Here is a 7,697-nt window from a genome sequence, read left to right as displayed (position 1 = left end):
GTTCTGAGGACTAGCAATTTTAATTCTGTCGAATCAATTTAGAACTATCTTTTGCAATGATATAGGTATAGTATATCCAAAGTTACTTGAACGCTTGGTCATTGATGTACCTTTGAAATGAATACCGCGATTCGTTTAATACCAGGGTTTGTAGCGTGAATATTTGACGATCTCCTTAATGCGGCCCTGTTCACGCTACAGTGCTTATCAATTCCTAGGAGATCTCGTGAAGGAAATAATCGATACCATATTGATATATGATATATTTGGAATATTATCCAGAATCTAAGGAACTAATGCTGCTTGCTAATTTTTGTGAACTGTAGTTTTACAATCTGTAGGTACATTATCAATATTATAGGTATAGGTAAATTCAGAATAGAATGAGGAAATTATATTCCTTAAGACAAGAATTTATCAATTAAAGTAAAAGGGTTATCAGTTCTATAAGTTTTAAAATTCAAATGTTCGAAAGTTCCATATACATAGTGGGTTAATCTATTATCTATTGTCACAAATTAAATTAATTGCTCAATGTTCATAACATTGTTTGACGTTTATTTATTTAACATTTAATTCGTTCTGCTCATCCTTTCAGATAAAACGGTTTTCTTCATAATATGTGATTATTGATTTTTTATTCAATCGGAAAATGAAGGTAGCAAATGATTGCAATTGCTGGGGTTCAAAGATAATTTATGTACTGACTATGATAAATGTAGAGATTACTTTCTTCTAGTGGAAGAAATTACATATGTTTGCTCCATCTTTTAAAAAATCAAGGCCAAAAACATTCAAACCTAGATAAATCTCATGGTTTTAACTGCAAATTTGTATATATATTTGAACGAAATCGAGTTAGCAGATAAAAATATTAACATCGATATCTACAGGACATTTCTTATGTTTCTTGCATCATTTGAATACACCATCCAATTAATATCAATAATCTGGAAATGGGTTGGTACTATTTGTCACAACTAAGAATTTTTGTGCTTAACGTTAGTCAAATTCCAGAATATTCTCTATATCTATTGCCTAAGCACAACAACAAGTATCGAGAACGGTAAGAAGATTTTACCATTCGAAGACAATAGTTTGGATCACCCTGTAGATTTGCATCAAAATCATTATATCACACGATAAAATTTTTAAATTGAAATATCTATGCCGAATTTAAATTGAATTTCTTGTGGGTCTTTATTTCACTAAGGGGATCCGGAGAATCTGTCATTTAACATTTTCGATTGTACCGTCAATTTAGGAACACCCTGTATAATAAATTCAAAACTGATGTCTTCACAAATAAATTGCAATTTGAATGGAACATATTGAAATGGAAAATACAGCACTGGCAATTTTTCGAAGCGAATAGCTCAGTTCAGTTCTTTGATAAATGTAGTATCAAAATATTGTAACGAAAATGATACAAAAACCGAAAACAACGGGTAAGTGTATACGGATGACGAATGCAAATATCACAGATGTCGAAACAAGGAAGACGCCGACAAAACAGGTATACCTCGGACATAAACGAGCTTGTAATGCAATATAAGTAAACATCTTGAGAGCGATAATAAACTCATAAACCGTAAAAGGGTCCGATTTTTTGCTGCCGTGTCGATTTTGAACAAACGTAAAAAGATTAGTGGTGGATTTTATGGAGAAATTTTCGTTCTTCGTCTTTGAGAGAATTCTGAAATTTTGTATTTTGGAAATCTTCGGAGGTAATTACCCCCAGTACCGCCCCTATTTCTAAGCCCTTGATCACTTATACTGTTCTGTTTATCCAGTAAAATAATCTACCGATCTAGCAACAAACGAGTAACTAACAAAAGTCGTTTTATTCTGCAAAATAATATATTAGTGGGAATATCGAAATTAGACCAACAAGAATTCTATAACCGAACAATAATGAATTGTGATTTCAATATTCTTACTCAAACATTGGTACCTCTAAGAGAGTCAAAAATAACCATAACAGCATTTATAATTATTTTCGCTACTATTCGAATCTCCTTCATCTCGCTCGTCGTTTTCTTGCTTTATATTTTTACCATGTTTGGTATCGTTACCAAGTGTTTTAGTCGATAAAGGTAGATCGTTGTTAGGAGCAATCATAAGTAAATTATTTCCATTCTTGTCACAGAAAAAGGGCTGGCTATCAAGTGAGACTAAATGTCTTCTTGATCTCAATCTTGTATATTTACTGCTAGAGCAAAATAATTATGAATATGATGAAACAGATTCACAGATGATGACATCATTTCTGTTCTCCTGTTGCCATTCTACAATGCTGCTCAATAGTTTGATATATCTGAAAACAAAAATAATATGAATAAGGAAAGTTGAATCAGGTTCAAATATTATTTATATCTTTTCTCTATTTTCTTTGTAGGTATTTGTATAATTTTTGTGACAACTGACATGACCCTCCTTCTAAATCCATTAATAATCCATAGAATAGATTGTCTCCTAAATTTTTTTTCACGGTCACAGTACTGTCACGATAGTGTGATAATAATAATAATAATAATAATTTATTCATCCTGTAAGACATTTTACATGTATAGGACAAGTCATAAAATCAGTGAACAATCACAATTTAACTGAAAAATATTCGCTAACTGAGAAATAACATTTTTCTAACATTATAACCTTAACTACTTTCCTAAATTCCTTAAAACTAAGACATTGTACATTTCTTGGAAGATGATTAAAAAACTTCATACATTGATAAAGGGGACTTTTCAAACTCAGTAGTCCTGTGTTTAGGGATGGACATAATTCTATCATTTCTAGTGTAATAGCTATGAAATACTGAGAGCTTCGTTATATTGTTTTCATTCTCTTTAGCATACAAAAGGCATCTGAGGATAAAAATTGATGCAACAGTCAAAATATGATAGTACTTGAAAAAGGGTCTGCATGAGGTTCTAGGTGTAAGATTAAACATCATTCGCAGAATCCGTTTTTGTGCTATGAATACTCTATCAACATCGGATGAGTTTCCCCATAACATAATATTATAAGAAATGTGACTATATACAAGACTATAGTAAACATTTATGAGTGAATGTAAGGGAATAGTATTTCTCTAATTCTGTGGTTATTCCGTTCATTCTTCCACATCTTGTAGAACAAAATCGTGCGAGAATATATCAGAAACGCACAGTTTTCATGGTTATATGTTATTATTCTATGTTGGCACTCCGAACTTTCCGCTACGGCTTTATCTGTCAATTCATCAAATTGCCTTAAAGAAATCAGTTCTGCCAACCAACATTTTTCAATGCAAAAATCACTAAATTATATTTATGGAAATATTTCATTGATTTCAATGAAAATGCAATGAATTGGAGAAAATAATGTATAATACTCGTACAGAAGGCTCATTCTACCACTCGTTCATTCCAAAACTCGCCACTTCGTGGCTCGTTTTTGAATTTTGAACTCGTGGAAGAATATCAATGCCTTCTGCACTTGTATTATAAATAACTATTCTCACTCTACTTATAGCATAGAAGGAGCTATTATGTTTTTTGCATACAGAATGGACATGCGAGTCCCACTTCAAGTTCTGGTCAAGATATATTCCCAGAAATCTTGCACTTTGTTTAGCTTCTATAACAAAGTCCAAATACCGCAAGGTTAGCCCACCCAAACCATAACTCCTATTTTTGATGTAAATACGTAAATACATTCTGTCTTGCTGATGTTAATCATTATACTCTTTTGACGACACCAGTCTACAAAACACTGTAGCAAGAGTTGACATAAACTCTGCAATTCTTCGAACGTCTTGGCGCTAATCACCACTGAGGTATCATCAGCAAACGAAACCAATCCCAACATGTTCATGAGAAGATTAAAATCAGTGTAACCGGATGACAAAAACAGCATGTTCTTCAAATTCATAGGTAAGTCATTTATGAACAAAAGGAAAAGAAGTGGCCCCAATACAGAACCCTGAGGTACGCCCAAATTAATATTCTCTTCTTGCGAGAAAGTGCTATCAACCTTTACAAGTATAGTTCTACTCTCTAGATAACTTCGAATCCATGTTAGAAATATCGGGTGTCCCAAACTCGATGGCCTATTAGACGTTTCTGGAAAACTAATCATAATTTTGAGCTGAAAATTTGCACATTGGGGTTTGAGACAATGATCTTTCTCCCTAAAATATTTTCAGATCTCTACAACTTCCGGTTGTACCGGAAACAGACTACCACTTCCTTATTTCAAATGGCACACCCAGTATATTATTGCATCATTAGATAGCTTTTTTGATGGCAATTTCGGCAATATGCCATACCTTGGGTAAAAATTCAACGGTTCATGAGTTATTGGGATTCTTATGAAAAAAAAGGTGGCGATGAGGACTCACATTTTTTTGAATATTTCAGCAGAAAAAGCCTTTATCGAAAAACATTTGTTTTGTTTCGTTTACGCAAATACGTAGTATTATAAGACTGTTTTCGGCTTGGACCAAAAATGTACAGGGTGTTTATAAGAGGATCATGAACTTGGACAACTCAAATTCATCAAAACTCGAAATTTTCAAATTAGAACCTATATTTTTTATTATTTCAGTCGATTCTACGTACAAAAAAAGTGGGGGTTACTTCAGCAAACCCTATACCTAAAATGAATACTTCAAGAGTTATCGGGGAAGAACTTCAAATGAGGAAAAACCGCTATTTATAACTGTGGGAATAACTGTCTGTTACTTCCGTAAAACACAGAAAGAAAATAAAATTCGATGTTCCCATAACTAAATTTGACATATCAAGAATTGTAATGAATTATTCGTAATTGAAAATTGTATTGGTTTATGGATTTCTCAACAATACCAACGAAAAATTAATTAAAATTCATGAAATGTAAAATTTAGTTATCCAAACATCGAATTTTATTTTCTTTCTGTGTTTTACGGAAGTAACAAACAGTTATTCCCACAGTTATAAATAGCGGTTTTTCCTCATTTGAAGTTCTTCCCCGATAACTCTTGAAGTATTCATTTTAGGTATAGGGTTTGCTGAAGTAACCCCCACTATTTTTGTACGTAGAATCGACTGAAATAATAAAAAATATATGTTCTAATTTGAAAATCTTGAGTTTTGATGAATTTGAGTTGTCCAAGTTCATGATCCTCTTATTAACACCCTGTAAATTTTTGGTCCAAACCGAAAACAGTCTTATAATACTACGTATTTGCGTAAACGAAACAAAACAAATTTTTTTCGAAAAAGGCTTTTTCTGCTGAAATATTCAAAAAAATGTTGTAATAATCGGGAATTTGAGATTCTCGATTATTGGGTCTGGACGTCGCCAACGTGCGGTAGGTAGACTAGACCCTTTTTAGGTCAGGCACTTGACATTTGACTTGGTGGAGACTAATAAAGTGTGAAATTTATTGGTTCCCTATTTGTCCTATTTGTCAAATCTGGATGATGGAAATCTTTTTGTACAAGTCGATACTTAGGTGCAGTCTCGACCTCAGCCGATAAGAATGTACGTTTTGGGGTGTTAAAAATTAGTTTATCGAAGTTTGTTGAGTGGTCTCCTTATGGGAACATGCAATCCGTGGGAAGAGAAAAACTTGGCAACAACGGAAAAAAATCCAAGACGTTATTTTTGAAGGTACGCCCATCGGGGGCGGGAAAATAAGTAACCTTAGGCCGAATCAGAGAAAAATTAAGCAGTTAGTGACGAGTAAGTTTCGGGAAACGGTTAGTTTCGGGGAGTTCAGGGAACTCAAGAATCAGTTCGGGAATTAGGGAGTTAGTGACGAGTAAGTTTCGGGAAACGGTTAGTTTCGGGGAGTTCAGGGAACTCAAGAATCAGTTCGGGAATTAGGAAGTTTAGAGTTGAAGGTAGAAGTTAGTCGATATAAATGTTTTGGAAGATTAGGTTTGAAACGTAGTTTGGAAAATTCAATAATAATATATTTTTTTTTTGGTTTTGTCACGGGTCGACAATAGATTCAGTAGAGTTAAAGATTAGTCATAACGGTATCGGTTCGCCAAAGTTTTCGTGAGGTTCGAGATACGTTTCGCGATAGTGGACTGGATGTGAAGGATTATATCCACCGAAGGAATTGACAGGTAGCAAGTGAGAAATTCAAAAGTTTAATTTTTTTTTTTTTTTTTTTTGTTTGGTTGTTCTGTCCAATGTTCTGAAATCTCCAGTTAGTTTATGTAAAAGTTTAAGGCAAGTCCTCCAAAGATCAGTTCTGGCTCAAGCTTAATTTTGTTTAATTTTTTTTGTGTTATTAAAATTATAAAAGAGCTTATGCCTTTTAGTTATCCCTAGATCTGTTCCCAAAGAAAAAAATCCAGTTTAACACTAAGTCCTGTCCCTAGTGCGACAGGCCTTACCCACACTTTCTCCCTTAATAAAGGAGAAATTTTGATTAACATCTTTATAACACTACCACCACCTTGATCAGAGGAAAGCCGCTCTTCCAATGATCACAAGAGGCGGTGGATTAGTACAAATGGTGACAGCCGGTGCGATGTGTTAATTTTTTTTCTTTGGAACAACATAGTCGATTTTTTTTTTCCGAAAGAATTTTGGATTTTTGAAGAGGTAGATATTTTGAATAAATCTTGGAAGAAGCAAATTTTTAAGTTGTTGGACATATAGCCGATTCAATTTGAGTGGAATTATTCTGACAATTTTATTCGTGATAAATAATAGTTGAATACTAGAGATAGAGATCATAGATATTGGAATAAACTGAGAGATTTCTGGACGAAGGAATTGATGATATTGAGTGATTGAAGAATTAATCATATGTTGTAACAGTTTCAGCTAGATAATTTTATTCAGGGAAATACTTTAGGAGAAAGCCGTTAAGGAGTACGAGATCGGTGTAACTAAATTTGTTGAGTTGTATGAATTTTTTTTTTTTGGTAATATTTGGGTGAACATTTTATTCCTCAGGACTTTAGTAGACATTTTGTACCTACCTAAATAAATCGTTTATTTGTTTAGACAGTAATTTAAGAAAAAACGCTGACAATGTTGCCGACGGCGAGCACCATCTCTACGGCGAATACAAGTTGTTTATCGAAAATTCCATTTAGATACCCTTTAGGAATGATCGCAACAACACTAGATAATTTTTCAGGCAAGGACGCAACTAGGTATTTCGAAAAATTTGAACTTAGGTCGCAATTAGACGGATGGAGTGAATATGAGACGTTGACATTGCTTAAATTCAAACTTGTAGGGGACGCGTATAATTTTTTCAAATCTGATATTGCCCTAAGTTATTTATCATATGCAGAATTAAAAGCAAAATACCTTCAAAAATTCACTCCATTTAGGTTACCTTGGGAAAATCAGTGGAATTTGAATAATTGTTTTCAGAGACAGGATGAAGACGTTTCATCTTTTTGCACTAGATTGAGAATTATAGGGGCGGAACTATTAAGTGAGGATTTGTCCGGGGCAACGAAAGATGAGGAATCGGGTATTAGGAAGAAAAATAGGGATTTGATTCTAAATCAATTCAAAATTGGACTACGTAAAGAAGTTATGAGGGAAGTCGGTATTTTTTTATTGCGCGAGGAAAATTTGGATTTAGAAAAAGCAGAGGAACTAGTAAGATTGCAGGAAACGACTCATGAAATGTTGCAAGGGAGATTATCTACTAGAAATATATCGGAAATTAAATTCGGAGTAATATG

This window comes from Harmonia axyridis, chromosome 1 (genome assembly GCF_914767665.1).
Source record: "Harmonia axyridis chromosome 1, icHarAxyr1.1, whole genome shotgun sequence".
NCBI lineage: Eukaryota > Metazoa > Arthropoda > Insecta > Coleoptera > Coccinellidae > Harmonia > Harmonia axyridis.
This window is presented reverse-complemented; position numbering follows the sequence as displayed.